Source organism: Pseudorca crassidens, chromosome 12, assembly GCF_039906515.1.
Source record: "Pseudorca crassidens isolate mPseCra1 chromosome 12, mPseCra1.hap1, whole genome shotgun sequence".
NCBI classification, from domain to species: domain Eukaryota; kingdom Metazoa; phylum Chordata; class Mammalia; order Artiodactyla; family Delphinidae; genus Pseudorca; species Pseudorca crassidens.
The window spans coordinates 37,025,003-37,037,708 of record NC_090307.1 but is presented as its reverse complement, the minus strand read 5'-3'; positions in this window follow the sequence as shown (position 1 = coordinate 37,037,708).

Below are 12,706 nucleotides of genomic sequence, written 5' to 3'. Positions count from 1 at the left end.
TTTGTTGCTGTGGTAAATGAGAGTGTTTTCTTAATTTCACTTTCAGATATTTCATCATTAGTGTATAGGAATGTAAGAGATTTCTGTGCATTAATTTTGAATCGTACTACTTTACCAAATTCATTGATTAGCTCTAGTCATTTTCTGGCAGCATCTTAAGGATTCTCTACATATAGTATCATGCCATCTGCAAACAGTGACAGCTTTACTTCTTCTTTTCCAATTTGGATTCCTTTTATTTCCTTTTCTTCTCTGATTGCTGTGGCTAAAACATTATGTTGAATAATAGTGGTGAGAGTGGGCACCCTTGCCTTGTTCCTGATCTTAGTGTAAATAGTTTCAAGTTTTCAACATTGAGGATGATGTTGCCTGTGGGTTTGTCATATATGGCCTTTATTATATTGAGGAAAGTTCCCTCTATGCCTACTTTCTGGAGGGTTTTTATTGTAAATGGGTGTTGAATTTTGTTGAAAACTTTCTCTGAATCTATTAGGATGATCATATGGTTTTTCTCCTTCAATTTGTTAATATGGTGTATCACGTAGATTGATTTGCGTATATTGAAGAATCCTTGCTTTCCTGGGATAAACCTGACTTGATCATAGTGTATGATTCTTTTAATGTGCTGTTGGATTCTGTTTCCTAACATTTTGTTGAGGATTTTTGCATCTATATTCATCAGTGATATTGGCCTGTAGTTATCCTTCTTTGTGACAACTTTTTCTGGTTTTGGTATCAGGTTGATGGTGGCCTTGTAGAATGAGTTTGGGAGTGTTCCTCCCTCTGGTATATTGTGGAAGAGTTTTAGAAGGTAGGTGCTAGCTCTTCTCTAAATGTTTGATAGAATTCACCTGTAAAGCCAAATGTTCCTGGGCTTTTGTTTGTTGGAAGATTTTAAATCAGAGTTTCAATTTCAGTGCTTGTGGTTGGTCTCTTTATATTTTCTATTTCTTCCTGGTTCATTCTCAGAAGGTTGTGCTTTTCTAAGAATTTGTCAATTTCTTCCAGGTTGTCCATTTTACTGTCATATAGTTACTTCTAGTAATCGCTCATGATCCTTTTTTTTTCTGCAGTATCAGTTGTTACTTCCCCTTTTCCATTTCTAATTCTATTGATTTGAGTCTTCTTTTGTTTGTTGATGAGTCTGGCTAATGGTTTATCATTTTTTTTTTTTATCTTCTGAAAGAACCAGCTTTTCATTTTATTGATCTTTGATATCATTTCCTTCATTTCTTTTTCATTTATTTCTGATCTGATCTTTATGATTTCTTTCCTTCTGCTAACTTTGTGGATTTTTTTGTTCTTCTTTCTCTAATTGCTTTAGCTGTAAGGTCAGTTTGTTTATTTGAAATGTTTCTTATTTTTTAAGGTAGGATTGTATTGCTATAAACTTCCTTGTTAGAACTGTTTTTGCTGACTCCCATAGGTGTTGGATCATCGTGTTTTCTTTGTCCTTTGTTTCTAGGTATTTTTTTGATTTCCTCTGATTTCCTCAGTGATCTCTTGGTTATTATGTAGTGTGTTGTTTAGCCTGCATGTGTTTGTATGTTTTACATATTTTTTCCTGTAATTGTTATCTAGTCTCATAACATTGTGTCTGGAAAAGATACATGATACAATCTCAATTTTCTTAAATTTACCAAGGCTTGATTTGTGACCCAAGTTATGATCTATCCTGGAGAATGTTCCATGAGCACTTGAGAAGAATGTGTATTCTGTTGTTTTTGGATGGATTATCCTCTAAATATCAATTAAGTCCTTCTTGTTTAATGTATCTTTTAAAGATTGTGTTTTCTTATTTATTTTAATTTGTGATGATCTGTCCATTGGTGAAAGTGGGGTGTTAAGGTTCCCTATTATGATTGTGTGACTGTCAATTTCCCCTTTTATGGCTGTTAGTCTTTGTCTTATGTATTGAGGTTCTCCTATGTTGGGTGCATAAATATTTACAAATGTTATATCTTCTTCTTGGATTGATCCCTTGATCATTATTTAGTGCCCTTCTTTGTCTTTTGTAATAGTCTTTGTTTTTATGTCTATTTTGTCTGATATGAGAATTGCTACTCCAGCTTTATTTTGATTTCCATTTGCATGTAATATCTTTTTCCATCCCCTCACTTTCAGTTTGTATGTGTTCTTAGGTCTGAGGTGGGTCTCTTTTAGACAGCGTATATATGGGTCTTCTTTTTATATCCATTCACCAATCTATGTCTTTTGGTTGGAGTATTTAATCCATTTACATATAAGGTAATTATCAATATGTATGTTCCTATGATCATTTTCTTAATTATTTGGGGTTTATTATTGTAGGGCTTTTCCTTCTCTTGTGTTTCTTGCCTACAGAAGTTCCTTTAGCATTTGTTGTAATGCTGGTTTGGTGGTGCTGAATTCTCTTAGCTTTTGCTTGTCTGTAAAGGTTTTAATTTCTCTGTCAAATCTGAATAAGATCCTTGCTGAGTAGAATAATTTTGGTTGTAGGTTCTTCTCCTTCATCACTTGAAATGTATCCTGCCACTCCCTTCTGGCTTGTAAAGTTTCACTGAAAGGTCAGCTGTTAACCTTATGGGGATTCCCTTATGTGTTATTTGTTGTTTTTCCCTTGCTGCTTTTAATATTTGTTCTTTGTATTTAATTTTTGATAGTTTGATTAATATGTGTCTTGGTGTGTTTCTCCTTGGATTTTTCCTGTATGGGACTCTCTGTGCTTCCTGGACTGGATTAACTATTTCCTTTCCCATATTAGGAAAGTTCAACTATAATCTCTTCAAATATTTTCTCAGTCCCTTTCTTTTTTCTTCTTCTTCTTCTGGGACCCCTATAATTCAAATGTTGGTGTGCTTAATGTTGTCCCAGAGGTCTCAGAGCCTGTCCTCATTTCTTTTCATTCTTTTTTCTTTATTCTGCTCTGCAGTAGTTATTTCCACTATTGTATCTTCTAGGTCACTTATCTGTTCTTCTGCCTTAGTTATTCTGCTATTGATCCCATCTAGGGTATTTTTAATTTCATTTATTGTGTTGTTCATCATTGCTTGTTTCCTCTTTAGTTCTTCTAGGTCCTTGTTAAATGTTTCTTGCATTTTGTCTATTCTATTTCCAAGATTTTGGATCACCTTTACTATCATTATTCTGAATTATTTTTCATGTAGACTGCCTATTTCCTCCTCATTTGTTAAGTCTGGTGGGTTTTTGCCTTGCTCCTTCATCTGCTGTGTGTTTCTCTGTCTTCTCATTTTGCTTAACTTACTGTGTTTTTTGTTCCCTTTTTGTAGGCTTCAAGTTCGTAGTTTCCGTTGCTTTTGGTGTCTGTTCCCAGTGGCTAAGGTTGGTTCAGTGGATTGTGTAGGCTTCCTGGTGGATAGGACTAGTGCCTATGTTCTGGTGGATGAGGCTGGATGTTGTCTTTCTGGTGAGCAGTTCCACGTCTGGTGGTGTGTTTTGGGGTGTCTGTGGCCTTATGATTTTAGGCAGCCTCTGTGCTAATGGATGGGATTGTGTTCCTGTCTTGCTAGTTGTTTGGCCTAGGGTGTCCATCACTGTAGCTTGCTGGTCGTTGAGTGGAGCTGCGTCTTTGTGTTGAGATGAAGATCTCTGGAAGGTTTTCACTGTTTGATATTACATGGAGCTGGGAGGTCTCTTGTAGACCAGTGTCCTGAACTTGCCTCTCCCACCACAGTGGCACAGCCCTGATACCTGGCTGGAACACCAAGAACCTGTCCTCAACGCAGCTCAGAATAAAAAGGAGAAGAAAAAGAAAAAAGGAAAGAAGATAAAATAAAATAAAATAAAGTTATTTAAAAAGTAATAATTAAGAAAAAAAATAAGTAATACAAAAACAAACAAGCAAACAAACAAACAAAAAACTGGAGAGACAAACCCTAGGAATAATGGTAAAAGCAAAGCTATACAGAGAAAATCTCACACAGAAGTATACACATACATACAAAAAGAGAAAAAGGGGGAAAAAATATATATATATATATACTGTTGTTCCCAAAGTCCACCTCCTCAATTTGGGATGATTCGTTTTCTATTTAGGTATTCCACAGATGCAGGGTACATCAAGTTGATTGTGGAGATTTAATCCACTGCTCCTGAGGCTGCTGGGAGAAATTTCCCTTTCTCTTCTTTGTTCACTGAGCTTCTGGGTTTTAGCTTTGGATTTGGATGCACCTTTGCGTGTAGGTGGCCTGAGTGTGTCTGTTCTTCGCTCAGACAGCATGGCGTTAAAGGAGCAGATGATATGAGTGCTCTGGCTCACTCAGGCCAGGATGAGGGGGGCTTACGGAGTGCGGAGCCAGCCTGTGGTGGCAGAGGCTGGTATGACATTTCACCAGCCTGAGCTGTGCCGTGCGTTCTCCCGAGGAAGTTTTCCCTGGAACATGGGACACTGGCAGTGGTGGGCTGCACAGGCTCCCAGGGCTGATGGTGTGGATAGTGACATGTGCTTGCACACAGGCTTCTTGGTGTTTGCAGCAGCAGCCTTAGCATCTCATGCCCGTCTCTGGGGTCCGTGCTGCTAGCCACGGCTCACACCCGTCTCTGGAGCTCCTTTAAGTGGTGCTCTTAATCCCCTTTCCTCATGCACCAGGAAACAAAGAAGGAAGAAAAAGTCTCTTGTCTCTTTGGCAGCTCCAGACTTTTTCCCGGACTCCTTCCCCACAAGCTGTGGCACACTAGCCCCCTTCAGGCTGCATTCACCCAGCCAACCCCAGTCCTCTCTCTGGGATCTGACCTCCTAAGCTCCCAGCCCCCACCCATCCTGGTGGGTGAGCAGACAAGCCTCTCAGGCTGGTGAGTGCTGTGCTGGAATCTCTCCGCTTTGCCATCTGTACCCCTGTTGTTGTGCTCTCCTCCATGGCTCTGAAGCTCCCCCCCACCTCTGTCACCAGCAGTCTCCACCCGTGAAGGGGCTTCCTAGTGTGTGGAAACCTTTCCTCCTTCACAGCTCCCTCCAACTGGTGCAGGTCCCATCCCTATTCTTTGTCTCTGTTTTTTATTTTTTTCTTTTATCCTGCCCAGGTATGTGGGGGAGTTTATTGCCTTTTGGGAGGTCTGAGATCTTCTGCCAGCGTTCAGTAGGTGTTCTGTAGGAGTTGTTCCACATGTAGATGTGTTTCTGATGTATTTGTGGGGAGAAAGGTGATCTCTGCATCTTACTCTTCCACCATCTTGAAGCTCCTTGGGGCCGCTATTGTTTTGAGGTTACTGTCTGCCCACTGGTGAGTGAGGCTGGTCCTGAGGCTAGAGCCATCCCACTGGTGGACATGGCCAGGAATTCTGGGGCTGTTTCCTGTCCACTAGTTGGTGGAGCTTGTTCCTGGACACTCTGGAGGCCATGGCTCTGTCTACATAAAACTGTGGACTTAGGGAGTTTTCAGGCAGCCTGTCTGCTGGTAGGTGGGGTCTCTCTCCACCCACTTAGTTGCTTGGCCTGAGGCAACCTAGAACTGTTGCCTACAGGCTCCTTGGAGGGGGCAGGTCTGGGTCTTGAGGCTAAGCTAGAGGGAGGATTCCAAAATCACACCTGCCAGTATCTACATGGTATTACAAGCTCCCCAAAATTGCTGCTGTCAGGGTCTGTGTCCCCAAGGTGAGCTGCAGTTGCCTCCTGCCTCTCTGGGAGATTCTCCAAGATCAGCAGGTAGGTCTGGTCCAGGCTCCTTTCAAATTAATGCTTCTGCCCTGGGTCCCAGGGTGTGTGAGAATTTGTGTGTGCCTTTTAAGTGTGTGCTCTCTATTTTGGCCAGTCCCCATGTCTCTGAAAGTAAAGTCTGCTGACCTCAAAGCTGAACTTTTGGGACCTCATTTTCCTGGCACAGGACCCCCAGGGCTGAGGAGCACAATGTGGGGCTTGGACTCCTGGCTCCTTGGGTAGAACCTCTGCAGTTGTAACTTTTCTTCTGTTTTGTGGACAGAGGTATGGGTCTCAACTATATTGAGGCTCTACCTGTTCTACCCATCTGGTTGTGTGTTTTTTTTTCTTTTAGATGTCATTATTTTGTCACAAAATAAAATTCCAACTCTACTAAATCCATGATATATAGAAGCCATCACCACAAACATACACATGCACATAAAAATAACTCAAATATATTGAAAATATTTTAATTGGCAAAAATATTCTAGAAAAAGTCAAAGAAAAAGAAAGGGTCAAAATTGTGACCAAAAGCTCTAGAAAGAAAAAAAAAATCACTTTTAGCTGCTAAAAGTTAAAATTCACCACAGAATATAACCAATAGAAATATCTATACTCCAAATAGCATAATACTAACACTTTTAAACAAAACACCAAGATATACTAAGAAAAATAAGAAAAAAACATTAATAGCAGACTTTGTAATGTTATTCAGAACCTTCAAAGTGGTAATTTTGGGAAATTTTAATTAATGGGTTATTTCCAAGGTCAGAATATGGAACAAACACTAAGAATTGTCAAAGTCCCAGGGTTAGTAACAAGCTTTTACTAACCCTAGATCTAAAGTAACCAGAGATGTAAACCATTTCAAAATGTGGAGGCAGGTACTTCCTGGTAGCCAAAGCAATGTCAGTAGCATAGTTACCTTCCTCTTGATTTTTTCTCCTAAAATGTATAAAACATGATGATATTGGAAAACTAAGGTACAAATATTATATATTGTGAAAAAAGTTACATATTAATGTAAAAATTCTATATGCTGTGACAGAGTAGAAATAATATAATTAATGATTAAAACGATGAAAGAGAAAACCAAAAGAAATAGAAAAATTCCTTGTTATATAGGCTATAGATCAACATTAGAGGACATTGAAAAAAAAACTGATAAATCAGTAGAAACTGTTAAATTAGAAAAAAGGAGGCTAAGATCATTTAGCAAAGGTACAAATACAAATATTACCACTAGAACAAAAATATACACCTCCTTAAATACCACAGGAAAATATTTAATAAATCATGTAAGGAAAGAAATGTAACAAATATTAGAAAAAAATATGTGTAGAGGCAAAATATTGTTGAGCTCAAACATATAAGTCATTTTGATGAATGTGAACAGGCTCAAGTCACCTAATAAAAAATAATAATTTCATATTTGGTTCACAAAGCAGAACCAAACTGCATGCTCTCTGAAATAAAAAACACCTAAACTAAATAAACTCAGAAACACTAAATATAAAGGAATGAGCAGAAGTATACCATAAAAATGGAAACAGATAGAATGGTAGTAGTAATCTTAATAGCAGAAAAGTAGAAATCAAACTGAAAACCTTTAAATGTGAAAAAGAACAATTTTTTTTTAATGCTAAAACTACAGTCTACAATGAAGATTTAATATTTATGAATATTTAAGCACCAAGGAACACAATGAATACCTTTATGAAACAAAAAGTACAGAAGAAATAAGGAGACATAAATATAAACTTTAATAATAGGATACTTTTATACATCATTCAAGAACAAGACAGATGAAGTGGACAAAAATAAATAAAAATAGAGAAGATAAAATAGTAACCATTAAGAGAGATCTTATGTATATATATTGACCTTTACACCATTATTACAGAGAATACAGATCCTTCTCAATCACCCACAACACAGTCACAAAAACTGATCATAAGCCAAGTTATAAAGAAAATATTAATAATTTCCATAAAGTGGAAATACAAACAACACTCTGATAGAAATGAATAAGATAATAAATTATCAACAAAAACAAAAAAAAACAAAAGGCCCTTCCAAGTGGAAAGCAAAAAAAGCTGCTTATTAACCAGTTCTTTAATAAAATGTGGGATACAAACTGAAATTGCAAATTTTTATGAAAAGAATGGCAATGAAAGCACTATAGATCATAACATATGAGATGAATTTAGAGCAGTGATCACAGGAAAATACATAGCATTAAATTCTTTTATCAGTAAAAATGAAAGAATGATAGTAAAAGACATACATTCCCAGCTCAAGAAAAATACTAGAAAAAGAACAAAGCAAACACAAAGAAAGAAAAAAGATAAAGAGAATAAAAATAAAAAAGAAATTAATGAAGAGAATAGAAAAATAGACATAATGAATAAATGAAAAATCTGTTATTAAAATTTTGAAAAATTTAACAAAATAGCAAACCACTAGCTTATTTAATCAAAAAATAAAGGGAGAAAGCAAAAATATGCAAGATGTGAGAAATGGGAAATAACTGTGAAATAAAATTCATATTTTATGGCAGGACAAGAAAAAATTAAACAAAATTTTTTTCTCTGCCCTTAGGCCTTCTCTCTCCCCCTACACTGTGCATTGTGTATCCGCATTATACATTGACCACAACTTTCCCATCAGCAGAAATACCTGCTCAACTATAAGAAGCAATATTCTCCTAGTATCAATAAGACAACTCCTTAAAGATAGGATTCCTTCTTGAGCTCATAAGGGATCACATGCCACTTAAATCTGGCTTATGTAAACTGTCAGTAATATGTCCTTTGAGGTACAGCCCTCTGTCTCAAAAAACTTATATAACTGTGCCTTAACTTCTAAGGAGCAGGACAGCTCTCAGAGCTTTCTGAGATGCTCTTCCAGGATTATAATCCTCAAATTTGGCTAGAATAAAATTTTCCCTTTCTTTCTTAGATCAACTGATTCATTGACATAACTGCTGAAACAAATAGACTTTTAAAAATTGTGGAACTATATTGTAGACTTTTATGCAAGCAAATTTGAAAGCATAGGTGAAATGGTGTTCAGATAAAAACAACCATAATACATGAAGGATATGGGAGCATTATAATCAGGAAAGATTCAATTAAGTAGAACACATATAAATAAGAAAGTAAGTTTAAGACATGGTACTGTCTTCTAAAACCTTTTTCTGAAATATAAATATATAAATGTATGTTAAGCAGAAAAGTAGTCACACACTCACACCTATCATCCCGTTCCCCAGCCCCCCCCCCCCAACTAAACAGTATAATCAACATCAACCTATAATCCAGTCTGGGTTCTGAATATCTATTTGACCCTTTTTATGCTGCAATGTATCCCTACATTCCCCTTTCACCTTTTCTACTGCAAGATAGATGAAAGTACACACAAGCTATTGTGATGAAGATCTATTGAAGAATGGGATGGATTCACCTTGCAAATATGCAAAGCATTAATGACAACTTATGTGAAATTCCCCAAAGGCTGTTCATTAAGCCCCAATCAGGCATCCTGCTGTGGCTCTGAAAGAGATGACAGGACACTGAGTCCTAGAAATGGGACTCCCACTGGGAAGGAAGGACATTCAAACTGACTCTGTACCCTCAGGGTAGGTGTCCCATGAAAAACCCCATGAGGGGGCTTGACTTTCACATCTGAGTGGTATGAATATATTTGCCTTTCATTTCCATGTTAGTCAGCCTACAGCAGTCTAATTACCACTTTCTAAAGACACTGTATAATACTGATGGTCATTAATATTTGATGAAAATCTATTGACCAAAATGAAGTGAATCCTTGAATATAACTGATAATTATTAAATCATTACTAATATTTACTGAGCAGTTATTGTGTGCAAGACACTTTAAATGCTTTATTTCTATTATCTCATTCAATCTTCACACTGTTTTATGAGGAAACTGAAACATGATTTGTATTGATCCATTTCATGTTTTTAAGTAGATGACAGATTTTTATCTTAAAGGATATTCAGGACGACTCTAAGTTTATTTGTGACTCAACCTACCATCCTGATGATTATTTTTTCTGACATTTTATATCATAATTATTTACAGGGATTCATGGAATTTGTAAAGAGGTGGCACAGTCCTGTGATTATACTGAGCACACATTATAGGTCATGGGGCCACTGATACCTGTTTCCCAAAGGATGAATATTTGGCAATGTGTAACCCATGTTCCACAGAGTGATGATGACTTTTTTTCTCTTATTCTGATACTAAAAAAATATCATGATTTATGAAAGACAAATGCTCACTGGATAAGAAGATAAAAAGAACAAGAGAGTCTTCCCAGCTCTAATTCAAAGGATAGCAGGAAAATCAAGGCCCCTTAGCTACAGGTTTGTTCAGTTTCATGATTAAGGATAAAAGGTGAAAGAGTGAGGGGATTGTTCATTTTTTCTATGAAACATAAAAAAGATACAGGTGTTTATAATTTTAGCCCAATTTAATATTGAAAAAAACTGTTTATTATTGCTCTTACATGTTTTTGTCTCCCACACAGTTTAGCATACTGCATCTTATGTTAATGAAAAACTACAACAGAGTAAGCATTATATTTGACTGGTATTTTTTTGTGTGTGTACTTTCACCCAATATTCAATAAATCTTTACTTTGAATTTTATATATACCTAAACATTTTTTAAGAGAAGTTCTCTGCTTAAAGTCTAGAAGAAGGAGGAAAAATAATGCATGTCAACCTGAGGTACACACAAGTGGAGCAGACAAGAACTTCCCATTGTTGATTAAGATCATGTTTCGTTTAACTACACTATAATATGAGTATAGTGTTCAGAAAGGTTCTAGTGTAATCAAGCTTTTGTGAAAGTTGACTAGAAACAATGGGGAGGGTATGAATGTCCTTGAAGGGATACATCTTGATATTTCAGAGTCATCTCTTGTTGGAGCCACCGTAGTTTGACAATATAACAAGATAGAAAGAATGTAGGGTTACAGCCTAGCTCTTCTCATAGTACCCATGACTTGAGCAAGTTATTGAATCTTTCTGATGCTCAGTCCCTTCCTCTCTATAATAGGGTTATGATGTCCACATTACCTGCATTGTGTTTTAGGAATTAAATGAGCTAATGTCTATAATGTATTTAGCACAGTGCCTGATGTAAGTGTGCATTGAAGTAAGTGTGTACTTAAAAATCAATAGTAAAATGATACAGTGTTTTTCTAAAAGACTTGTGAAGCTTGTGGTGGGCGGGGGCAGGGGGAACTCAGAAATGCTAAACACCAGGAACATTGTCATTACAGTGAACATTTACCACAGACTTAATGTATGTGACTTTGGGGGTCCTGCTAAATTCAGTAGTTCCATACATTCTATTATGCAGATTTATTTACTCGTAGCAAAAAAGGTATGTGTAGCATTGTCTGGTGTACATAGAAGGTAGAAATACCTTTTCTTGCTTTTGATGGATCTCACTCCATCAGGCATGTAACAACTGTCTCACTTAGTCTTACTGTTTCCTGGTCACTTGTGTCTACAGTCACAGTTATAGAAAATAACACAGTGGATCTCATTTTTAAATTGTTTCTATGATTTTTCAGCTAATAGAGATTATTTTTAAATTTCTTTCTCTACACATAATAAAAAAGAAAGAAGGAATTGTGGTGACTGTTCAAATCAATCACAGGTGCTATGTGTGTGTGTTTGTGTTTCTTTGTGAATGTGTTTGTTGGGGTTGAAAGGAGCATTAAGGTAAAAAAGGGAACAATAAAGGGGTTTCGTGGCAGTACAAAATTCAATAAATCTCAAAAATACTGAATGAGATTCTCTTTGTCATCTCTCTAACTAATGAGTTCAGACACCCTTTATCAGAGCTATATTCCAGCATATATAGCTTCATCAGAGCTATAGACCCTGGGTATCCTGGGATCCAGGGTTGGCCTAAGAGCATCTTCTTTCAGTGAAGGAATTTCTTGGGAGAGATTTTGTTTTGAAGAATCATTACAGCCTAGATATCTGCTCTTCATTCTGTATCTTTTCAGTTTAATCAAAAAAGTTTTCCCTGGGCAAAAAATGATGACAGAGTTTATATTCATTTTCAGCAACAGTGGAGAGTTATTAGTTCATGTAGTCCTGATCTAAAACTGAATTCTCCTTTACCTTTTAACCAAGTGGAGCTAGAGAGGAGCACATATTTCTTCAAGGTCTTTGTGACCTTGACCAGTGATTCTAAAACTTTATTTTGCCTAAAAATTAATAATGAAACTTGCTATGATTCCAGTTCTAATTTAGCAGACAGGGGGTTGTGCCTGAGATTCTACATTTCTAAAAATCTCCCAGATGGTACTGATGATGTTGGTCCTAGACCTACACATTAAGCTATAAGACTCTAAACCAGGAGTTGATAAACCTTTTCTGTGAAAAAAAAAAAAAAGGATAGTAAGTATGTTAGGTTTTGTTATAACTACTCAACTCTGCTGTTGTAGCACAAAGGTAACCACAAATATTACATAAACCAAATGGTGTGGCTGCATTCCAATAAAACTCTAGCACTGAAATTTAAATTTTATGTAATTTTCATTTATCAGGAAATAATATTTGGGGGGAATTTTTTAAAACTTTAAAAATGTGAAAACCACTCTTAGTTTGTGGGCCATACAGAAACACTCAGTGCATCAGATATGGCCTGTGGGCTGAAGTTGCTACTACCTGACCTAGACAGCAGTCTTGTCCTATAACTAGGACTTAACTTGTCTGTTACTATGAGACAGACTTTCTCTCTACCTCCTGGTTTAGAAAGTAACACATTCATAGGGAAGTCTGTGTTCTTCCTGAAAGAGAATCATTTAATTTACAGCCTTTGACCTGAGTCTGCCACACTAAAGCTGGATGTACCTAGCCCTATTTCACAGACAGAGTAAGCAGGGGTACCTCTTTATTCAGGGACTTTAGGTTTATTAGGAGTTTAGTTACACCAAAATTGGAATCTACTTTACCATCTATTTTGGGAGAAGCTAAAATGTTATATCTTTTGTTAAATCTCTAGTGATATCTAAGC